Below are 11678 nucleotides of genomic sequence, written 5' to 3' on the forward strand. Positions count from 1 at the left end.
CAAAAAAGCCAACAGCTTACTACCAACACTTCTACATTGTACAGACCAGTTGTGTTCTGCATGATAATCATTTGCACTATACTGTGGTTCAGTTTAAGTTTTAGTAATTAGGTGTGATATTACAGTATATGTATATCTTATTGAAAATGTTTAATTTGGAGGAAGTGGCTTCAAGAACAATGCTTTAATAAAATACCTATTATGTTACATCCTTAGCACTATCGGTGTGAGTTGGAGAGATCAAGGTCTGCCAGCTCACAATCCTAACTGGGGCTGACAGAGTCATTTTCCTGTTAATCCCACATTCAAATTTAGTATTACATATGCAAATTATTATCAGGACTTGACAATATGACTACTGTTTTTATTTTTAACAAACTACTGCATAATCGGATTTTAATAATCTTGATGCTTAAATCAGTATTATAGAGACCTATACCTCCCTTGTGGTAAAAAAAAAAAAAAACTTGATTGTGTTTAAAAAGATATTTAAGACTATGTACACATGGAGACAGTGACTGTTAAAATAATTATGGTTAAACATGTTCATTAATAGTCCAATATTCCTATTAAACAAGTTGGAGTCATGTTTGCAAAACTATTTGGCAACTCATTATAAGGTTGACTGCTGCAAGGTCTTAAACTCCGATGTAAATCATTAGTAAGAGGGACGATTGTTTTATCTGGCTATTTTAACCATGTTGCCCTCATTTCTTTAAGATTTTTAACTCATGAGAAGACTGTGATTTTTGTATGAAATGTCTTTTTTTCTGTAAGCTGTATTTTTAAATATGTTTTGTTTCAATAAAGACCTTTTGCAAAAATTAAAAAAAAAGAGTAGTACTGTATATACCAGTACACGCTAATTGAACGAACACCAATAGGAAGAAAATGTAATATTAACATTGAAAACGATGTACTTGCAAAATACAAAGCTGGAAGCAGTATAATCGTCCCATTGAGAATCGGTTGATATTGTTTGCAATGCATGAAGCATGTGTGCCCTGCGGATACATTTGGGGGTTTGGGGGTGTATGTCAGCAAGGTGTAACAAGTTAGCTTTGCTCCTTTCATGTGGATGAAATATAGATAAACCTTTTATAATGACCATGCTTCCTAGAAGTAGATTTAAACCGTTTGTTGTACAATAGCAAAATTGATGAAGAGTTCTAGTCAATATTTTGTCAAAGAAATGTACTAGTTTCTTTTAGTACTGTATTTCAACATGTGTTATCCTGTGGAACAGTCATATTGAGTTGGTATAGTTTCTGTTTCTGTTCTCATAGGACTTGAGGAATTTCTCTGGTTTTATGAAATCCTTTTTAAATTCTTACTTAGTTAATGTCGCTCAGAACCCATTCATTAAATGGAAAGAGGAAAAGCAATCTAATAGGAAAGTAAAGTAAAGAAAACTGTCAGAGGGTCTTAGCCCTAAAATGTATGACTTCCAAAACAAGTACTATCATATTTTAAGAAAACTACATGTGGTTTCAATTTGAATAGGAAATAAGCAAGTCTACAGACTCTTCACCTTGGCTTAGGCTACCTGTTGCAGACAGACACTAATAAAAGAATGTCAACCTGCTAGGACTGAGCAGATCCCTTAGATTCTCAGCACATGCATGGACAGATGCACAGTATCAATCGTTTTCTTTTAAAAGGGCAATAGATTTAATTTAACTGACACCAGTATGTGTTCTGCTTATAAATCCTTTGCGGAAAATGTATTGTTAACGGGTACAGTTATTTTAACACGAGAATCTTATTAAAAAATGTTTTTACATGCTAGCATGCTGGAAAAAAAATACCTTCTGTTGGTGAAAGGCGATACTGTGAGTGTCATAAAGGCTTATAAGGAGTTCTTTTAAAGGGCTTTCATCTCTCGTGGTCACAACTAAATGCAGATGAGGAATTATTATGACCTCATTGCAATTTAATGGGAAATATTATATATCTTCTTGACCACAATTTCTTTATTTCTTTCTTTACCTGAGTAGTCTGATTTTTTTTTAAACTTGTCCCAGCTTGTCAGACCGACTTCCGTGAGCCAGTGTCGAGCCAGCTGTTCTAGGTGAGGCGATTTGACCTCAGGCCTATAAAACACGGTGCTATTTGTTAAGCTGGAATTCACAGTTTCTGGTGGGCGATGGATATGTGGGTGCTTTATTAAATGTTTGATTTCCTGGCCACATGTAGTCAATTTCAGTGTTAATCACAGCTTTTTCACCTTTGCTTTATACAGTGTTATTAATTCTCTGTGTACTCTCCTCCACAGAAATAATCTCATTTTATCTGGTGTTTCCACCAGCTGGAAGTCTAAATTAACATTAAATTAACTAGGCAGTTAGTTTTCTATTTTATAAGTATAGCAAGTATGATGCATTGGTTTTCCTTATAATAGAATTGTAACATACAATGGAGATTTAGTATTTGTATTTTTATTCTCTGGCATTGTGAGATTTTGCCATACGGTGCTGTGAATTGTCAAGCATGTGGTAGTACAGTCAGGGGAGGGGGTTTCCACTTGGAACAATTTGTTTATTTTTCTTGACTACCTGAGCAAAGCTCATCTGCTAAATCACCCACTATTGTAAATATGGCTTCCATTTTTGTTTCCAAATATATCACATGTAGGCAAAATATATTTATACTGTGTCATCATCATCATCATCATCTTATTATTATTATTATTATTATTAGTAGTAGTAGTAGTAGTAGTAGTAGTAGTAGTAGTAGTAGTAGTAGTAGTAGTCGTAGTAGTAGTCGTCGTCGTCGTAGTCGTAGTAGTATTATTATTACTCATATATCAGTGTAAGCACAGTTCCTGGGGAGCCCTCCAGTTACCCTCCAAGTGATAATTAGATTAGAACACAGCTGACAGTCTGTTCTGTTTATATGCAAAAAAGCTGAATGCCACTGATTAATTAAATATTGTATTTATTTAAATAGCGAACCAGGTATATTAGGCACTAACCCAAGTAGGTAAGTAAGTCCACTAATAGTAAGTAAGTCTACAGTTATAAAATGAAACCAGTAAAACCATAAAACAAAAACACAACTTACTTTATTTTTGCTTCCTGAGCAAAAACTAATGAACCTATGTGCAGGTGGTACCAGCAGCACGCCTAAATGACTGACAGCATGCATCATTTCCATTCAAAAGTCCGTTTCTTCATTATAAACGCATACCAAACAAACAGTAAAAAAGAAAAGAAAATCCTACCTCTGTACATAAAGAATAATTTTCTGAACCGTTAACTATCGGTGACAAAACGTTTTAAACGTCATACCATTAAATAGCTTGTATCATTTCATCTAAATAATATTATACAGTCTGCAGTTCTTTTGGAATACATAACGTTGAGCAAAAGTGAATGGAATATGGGCATTTAGATTAGTGTATCTTTCAAGATATGTTCGCTATAAAGCATATCCTTATTAATTTAACAATACTGTATACAAAAAAAAAGAGATCAGGTAAGTATACCCGGAGTATACGGTGCGGTGAGATGGTAGCTATCCATTCAGCATCCAGTGGGTTTACTACTAGTTAACATGTTAAGAGTCAGAGATTTTGCATTTGATCATTTTCTGCCCGATAAATCGCACAGCTATAGCAAGCATGTGTACTTCTGTATGGTGTTGAGCATCAGGTAGAGTTTCTTCGTGTATTAGAATTTGCAAATGAGTTAAGAAATTGACCCTAAATTGCAGCGTAGGTTTTTGTGTGGTTAATATGAATCTCGTGTCCTCACTGGAGAAATGCAAAAATGTCAAACCTGTGACGTTACCCAGCGCAGATGATTGAATTTTAATGAAATCATTTCTAAATGAATCTCGTTCGTCTTGGAACTACGATTGAATCGCGTGATCAGACACTTTTATATAGGAGTGAGGGGAAGGTTTAAACAGAGAATTAAAGAAGAGGGGATTACAAAACTTGGATAGATTGTTTTAGTTTTAGAGAAACTGAAATAACAAAGTTTTATTGATATACATTTCAGAAACAAGGTAAGATACTATTATTCAAATATGATTGCTATATGTGGGTAGATTGCCTGCTGTTATAAATGTTTGTTGTTTGTTGGTTTTTTTTGTTTTATTTTTTTGAAGGAGGTGGTAAGATAATAATAAAAAAACACTGCCACTGGTTTGTTAACTACAGTAGGCTAAGTGATATCACTAATACGTTGTTTTGTTATTTATTTAAACAACATAGAATGTTTAACTTTATTTCAATAATTACATTTGTAAATGAAGATACATTATGTTATGATTGCATTATTTTGTATATAAAATTGATTTAAGCGCTATTTTAATTCATGGCATGCGTTTTCTTTTAATTTTGGTATTAAAGCTGTGTGATATGAAATATTTAGCTTGTTGCTGCATTTGACACCACTGGGCGTTCTTTATCTGCGAAGTGTAAGGTATGCAGAATAGTTTTGCTATTTACACTACAGTGAAGACAACTTTATTAAGTCAGTTTGCGGAACTGTTCTGTATTATTCGGCACTCAGTCAGCTGCATTCAGAGTGTGTTTAATTGTCTGATATGACACTTATTTTACCAGAAAGATAACGTTTAGGATTTCTGATTATCAAAAGATGTTCATAGTTATAGGATTTTATATCACGCAACATTATCTAACAAGCTAACCAAACACAAATGCTATGCAAACTACTGAAAATAAGATAATTCAACTTTTAAATAAAACACATGTCATTAATTATAAGCTAAGTTGTCAAGAATATGTTCACCAACATAATTATTTATGTATTTATGTATTTATTTATTAAACCATAGACGATATGCTTTGGTGTTGATGACAGTGAATGGAGTAGCATGTAGCGTTGCTTTAACTTACTCTTATATTTTCCTTAGTATATGTATACCTTACATGCATATACAGCTCTGGAAAAAATTAAGAGACCACTGCAAAATTATCAGTTTCTCTGGTTTTACTATTTATAGGTATGTGTTTGGGTAAAATGAACATTTTTGTTTTATTCTATAAACTATTGACAACATTTCTCCCAAATTCCAAATAAAAATATTGTCATTTAGAGCATTTATTTGCAGAAAATGACAACTGGTCAAAATAACAAAAAAGATGCAGTGTTGTCAGACCTCGAATAATGCAAAGAAAATAAGTTCATATTCATTTTTAAACAACACAATACTAATGTTTTAACTTAGGAAGAGTTCAGAAATCAATATTTGGTGGAATAACCCTGCTCCAGGTCTCCGTCTAATGATTAGACGACCAGGTGTTGGGCAAAGCTGAAAATTGGACTCATCTGGGGGTGCTTCAGCTGGAATCGGGCAGATTTGTCTTTGTGAAGAACGCATGAATCAAGCCAAGTACAAGGTTGTCCTGGAAGAAAACTTGCTTCCTTCTGCTCTGACAATGTTCCCCAACTTTGAGGATTGGTTTTTCCAGCAGGACAATGCTCCATGCCACACAACCAGGTCAATCAAGGTGTGGATGGAGGACCACCAGATCAAGACCCTGTCATGGCCAGCCCAATCTCCAGACCTGAACCCCATTGAAAACCTCTGGAATGTGATCAAGAGGAAGATGGATGGTCACAAGCCATCAGACAAAGCCGAGCTGCACCCAACATCAATGTGAAAGACTGGTGGAGAGCATGCCAAGACGCATGAAAGCTGTACTTGAAAATCAGGGTTATTCCACCAAATACTGATTTCTGAACTCTTCCTAAGTTAAAACATTAGTAATGTTTGTTTAAAAATTAATATGAACTTATTTTCTTTGCATTATTTGAGGTCTGACAACACTGCATCTTTTTTGTTATTTTGACCAGTTGTCATTTTCTGCAAATAAATGCTCTAAATGACAATATTTTTATTTGGAATTTGGGAGAAATGTTGTCAGTAGTTTATAGAATAAAACAAAAATGTTCATTTTACCCAAACACATACCTATAAATAGTAAAACCAGAGAAACTGATAATTTTGCAGTGGTCTCTTAATTTTTTCCAGAGCTGTATTACCAAATTCATACATACAGTACAAACATAAACACAAAAAGTTTTATGTCAACTAAGAAATAAAATAGTTTACCTTGTATTAGTACCTTGTATTGCAGTATTAATAACAAGAAACATAGCCATACACTGGGAAACACATGAAAACGTGACATGGCCTAATACTGTTTATACCTTTTGGTTTATTAGGGTCTTTGGAGCAGAACTGTAGCAGCAGAGTGACTAATTTGCCCACTCCTTATCGTCATTTCTAATGCATCTCAGTTTAACTCCAGCTAGCTTTAGCGGTTTACTAAAGACACTTGCATACCAAAATCAAAAGGATACTGTTATTTTTCCACACATGGATGAAAATTTGAAATAATTCCACGTTAGAGTACAATTCTGAGTGTGCTAATACATTTCTTTATCTCCTACATGTTCATACCAGGGCAGCATGATGTCTTATACCAGAACCTTACTTCTATTTACAGTATTATGTATATCAAGAACCAGTTACTGTTACAAACTGTACAGAAGTGAGTCAAGCTTCCTCTGCAACAACGAAATTCTATCGGAGGCAAAGAAAAATGACCTTGAGGACAACCCCATTCCAAAGAGAGGGGGCTTCATCTACCTTCCAGGTGATGGTCTTTCTTCAGGGGAGGAGAGAGAAAAAAGAACATTTCCAGCTTCCCGCTATAAATACCTCACCCAAACAAAGTTAAAGGGGAAGATGTACCAGAACAGTGCAAAGAGTGGCCGTCAGACCAAATTCACCTTATCCCTAGATGTGCCGACCAATATCATGAACATTCTTTTCAATATTGCAAAAGCTAAAAACTTACGTGCAAAAGCTGCTGCGAATGCTCGCCTAATGTCTCAGATTGGCCAGAGGAAGTAGGCTGGATGATTGAAATGAAAGTGTGCAGACTGCTTTTCTTTTTAAAAGGAGGGGGGCGGGGTAAAGCTGTTCTGCTAAGGTTTTACAATACATTTCTTACCTTGTGCAACCATAAGCCAGCAACAACTGTTACATCTTGAATGTCTGTTCCACGGGTATCAGAGACCCAGTGTAAATAGGGGGTTGGATTATTTTGTATTTACATTTGGCAGCGATGGAATTAACCCCATTCCTGCCAAAATACACCAATCCCCTATTTACACCATTGCCTGTGCTTTTAAATCTGTACATAATTGGCAAATACAAACAAAATGTAATTGATGTTATATTATTTATAACTAGAAGGTTACAAAGCCTGTTTAACAATAATTCAAGGGAAATGAGTGCTGCTGGCTGATGAAAACATTGATAAGTGGAGCAGTGAAGCTGGTACTAAAGCAAAAGAGATGTAGGAAGATGTATTTTAACATTTTAGTAAGAACACGTTATAATAGTGAATTCCAATGGGCTTGATGATGTGCATCTGTTTAGGAATCAAACCACAACTGTGCATGCTCATGAGTTACCACTAGTGTGTTGCTATAGCTGGCATTACATTTATGCTGCATCTTGTTGAGAATTTTCTTTGTAGCTGTTCATAGAGCTAACAACATATGAACAATTGTGTAAAACAGTATAATTTGCTAGAATATTTACATTCCCTATTAAATGATTTGTAATTAAAAACATAATTAAACAATATTTCAGTTATGAATAAGATTATCTTTAAAATGTACATACTCCTCACTCACTCATTACAAGCACTTGAAGAAGTGGGTTTTAGTGAAATTATTCCTAAGTTTCTAAGTAGTGCCTGCACACCTTCCTTTGTTTTTTTGTGATGTGTCAGCAGTGCATTGCAGTACTTGAAAACCAATTTGTTTCGATTTATATGCAGAGTTTTATTATGTTATACACAGTTTTCTGTTAACGACAAGTTTGTGTGTATGCGAATAGAACTGTGTGTGTTAAATGTGTTAAATTTGTATTTTCCATAACCAAACATAGTTTGTGTTCTTTGAAAACATTGGCTTTTGATTTTTTTTCTACATCACACTCAAATAGCCCCAGAGTCACTATATATATATATATATATATATATATATATATATATATATATATATATATATATATATATATATATATAGTGGCTATATCCCAATATAAGCCAGTACAACTCTGTCCTTCCTGCAATGCAAACATTAAGTCTTCAATACTTTCCCCAGTAAATAAGGCTAGACTTCTTTGTCAAAGAGTTGCTTCTCAGTGGATCTACCCAGGTGAAATATCTAGATAATTAAACATGTTTTTAAAAATATAATTCATGGATTTTATGATGGTAATTATTTTCTCAAAAAAGTATTCTTGTGGAAACAGCGGCCGGTGAAATGTGGGAGTTGAAAGAATCTAAATTATTCAAAAAAAAAAAACTTTATTGGCACTATTGGTTCTTTTACTCAGACCTAGTTAAAATCTGTACTATTTTCCTTTTAAGTTTTCTAGAAATGTACTCTTGACTTTTAGTTACCTGTCAATTGGGGAGTCGCCAGTTGTTTCACCTTCATGAATGGGGTCCTGGATATAAAAAAGTTTTAGAACTTGTGATCTACTGTTGCATCCTCACCATACAGCTATATGCCAAAGGTTTTGCATCACCCTATAGAGTTAAGTCATTTTGCTTCATAAAGTCGAATGAAACCTGCTGAATAATGTTACGTTAACATACTGAAATACATACTGCTTTGTAGTTTTCCATATACATAACATATCCTAAAATTCTAGGTGACGCAAAACTTTTGGCCATAGCTGTAGTTAATATTGTGCAAATTAGATTTGTTGCTAAGCCGTTAACAAGCCATGGGGCAAATGTGTTTTAATGATATGAATCCCTGTGCCCTATAATTATTAAACTCATTCATAGACCCCAATTTAGATGATTAAAATAGACAGTGATGTTTTCTTCTTGTACAATATAACTTGTTCAAAACAGAGATGCTCTATAAAATGTAAAAACAAATTTAACATAAATATTTTATGTATGGAAGAATGCAAAGACAATATTAGTATTACTGCAGTCTATTACAGGAGTAAAGACATTTTATTAAATGAAATGAGAATGTTTTCAAATTGAAAGAATATGTTTCATATTGTTATTCCCCAATATGCATAAAGTTGTACTGCAGTTAACTGCTGGGTTTAATTGTAACTCTGTATTGTAAGCTGTAAATGAGACAGTTGGTTTTGTTTGTACTAGCTAAAGTTGTCATTTTAACCGGACTAGTAAAATCTTCTTTGCTATGTTGTACAGCAGTTTGCAATCTCAGGCTCATCATCATTATCAAGTGTTATTGAGCTCAAGCCCTGTGATTTATAGCCCAATAAATGTTGTATTAGGCATGGCAATAAGAATTCTGCAAATTGAAATGTTTTAATTTCAAATATAGTGAGTTATTTTTATACACAAATGGTACATGTTGTTTATTAATCAGAATGTAATACATTTCTAGAGACTTGCTGGCATCTCATCTTAAATTCCTTTAGTTTATTAATATCATATTCATTCCAGAGACCTTAAAATAATGTACAAACTTTCTACCCTGTAATTTATTTATCCATAAAATACTAATTTATAAATTCTGAGCTAAAATAGTAACTACACTGAAGATGACAGTTTTTAACTTTAAGGGGTTGATTTGATTAACCTATCCACGCTGGATTAAGCCTCACCTGGATTTTTTTAAAATAAAAAATAGGCGTGGAAGTTTAACAAAACAGATCTTACCTTCATTTTGTGTAATATTCCCTTTACTCTGACTTGTTTGTTTTGGCTTGTATATGCAATTTTAGCATTAGAATTATTTTAAACATCTCTCCATGGTAGTTATGTGCAAATTGACCCCTTAATGATCAGGTAGGTGTGCACTAAACTCAGGCACCATAGAGATGATAAACAGATCATCTAAATCTCAACATGCCTGTACTATAAGATGATGTTATTATCTGAATTTGTACTATAGCCTGCAAGAAATCAGGTATTTCTTGGTTTATTTTATGGAACAAAGTTATGACATATAGTAGGCCTATTCAATAACCAATAATACAATATAATTATGTCTTACAAGAATATAGGAACTCTATCTAAATAGTTGTATTTGCAGGCTATTCACTTTAACTTCCATGCCTATAAACACTCACTTTAAATACTGTAAATTGTCATTTTCAAATTAACATGGGAAAGTGGAAAACCCAGCACACATATCAACAGTTATAGAAAATCTATACAAGAAATAAAAAATTACTTGGTCAAGAAAATACCAAAATTTAGCAGACATGGGAGTAATTAAAAATTCGAAGCATGCTTGTGAACAGCATGTCCCTGGAGAAGGAGACATCATGCTGGTAAATACATGTCGAGATGCGGGTCAACATGATCCACATCATTAATATCATAAAGCAGGCTGGCCCCCAGTAATTCATTCTCTCTCTCTCTCTCTCTCTCTCTCTCTCTCTCTCTCTCTCTCTCTCTCTCTCTCTCTCTCTCTCTCTCTCTCTCTCTCTCTCTCTCTCTCTCTCTCTCCTCTCTCTCTCTCTCTCTCTCTCTCTCTCTCTCTCTCTCTCTCTCTCTCTCTCTCTCTCTCTCTCTCTCTCTCTCTCAATTCAAATTCAAATTCAAATTCAAATTCAAAAATGCTTTATTGGCATGACGAGAGCGCTCAGGTATTGCCAAAGCTTTTATAATACAAAACAGAAATAATAAAACGGAAATAAAATTACAGAACCTAACAAACACAAAAAACCATTGTTCCCTTCCCTTTGAACGATATAACTCCCTCCCTCCCTCCTCATCATCAGTAAACCCCATGGTCATGTATGCAGGGTGTCACACACTGTCCCTCAGGTTGTGGCAGGCAGACACATACTGTGCTGCTAGATTTGCAGTTCGCTCCTCCTCTACTAGAAGGATGGGGATTTTACTCGAAATGGAGAGGAGGTTAAACTCTGCCATTTGTTTTTTGAATTGGGGGATATATCTCTCCCGTATCTCTGTGTATTTTGAGCAGGACAACAGGAAGTGCATTTCTGTCTCTACCTCTCCCAGATCACAGTGACCGCACAGCCTTTTTTTCTTTGGCAATCCAGGTTTTTTTGTGCCGGCCAGTTTCGATGGCCAGGCTGTGGTCACTGAGTCTGTACTTGGTCAGGATCTGTCTATGTTTTGTGTTTTTGACCCTGACCAGATATTCTGCCAGGGTAAATTCTTTTTTTAGGGCCAGATAGCATTGTAATTTATTGTGTGATTTCAATTTCGTTATTCCAGTGTACTTTATAATTGTTTTCCAGATTTAGATTAATTTGTTTCATTTTTTGTGCTGGGAGTTTTTTGTTGGTGGTGTTCTGAAGCTCGCTGGTATTAATTTGACTTATTTGGCTGAGCTTCAGTACCATTCTACTGAGGGGATTCTCTTGTGGGGGCTGTGAGCAGCTCCGCAGTGCAGTGTGGTGGTAGGACTGCGGATCAGCCTGCTGTAGATGGACCCAGTAGTTGAGCGCTCGTTTCTGTATGGAGTGGAGTAAGGGGAACCGGCCCAATTCAGCCCTGCAAGCGCTATTGGCTGCACTCCTGTGAACCTGCAGGAGGTGTTTACAGAATTCCAGATGGAAATTCTCTATGGGGCTTTGATCCCATTTTTTATAATCAGGGTTCATAAGGGGACCCCATACTTCACTACCATACAGAAGGATTG

This window comes from Acipenser ruthenus, chromosome 7, assembly GCF_902713425.1.
Source record: "Acipenser ruthenus chromosome 7, fAciRut3.2 maternal haplotype, whole genome shotgun sequence".
Lineage (NCBI taxonomy): Eukaryota > Metazoa > Chordata > Actinopteri > Acipenseriformes > Acipenseridae > Acipenser > Acipenser ruthenus.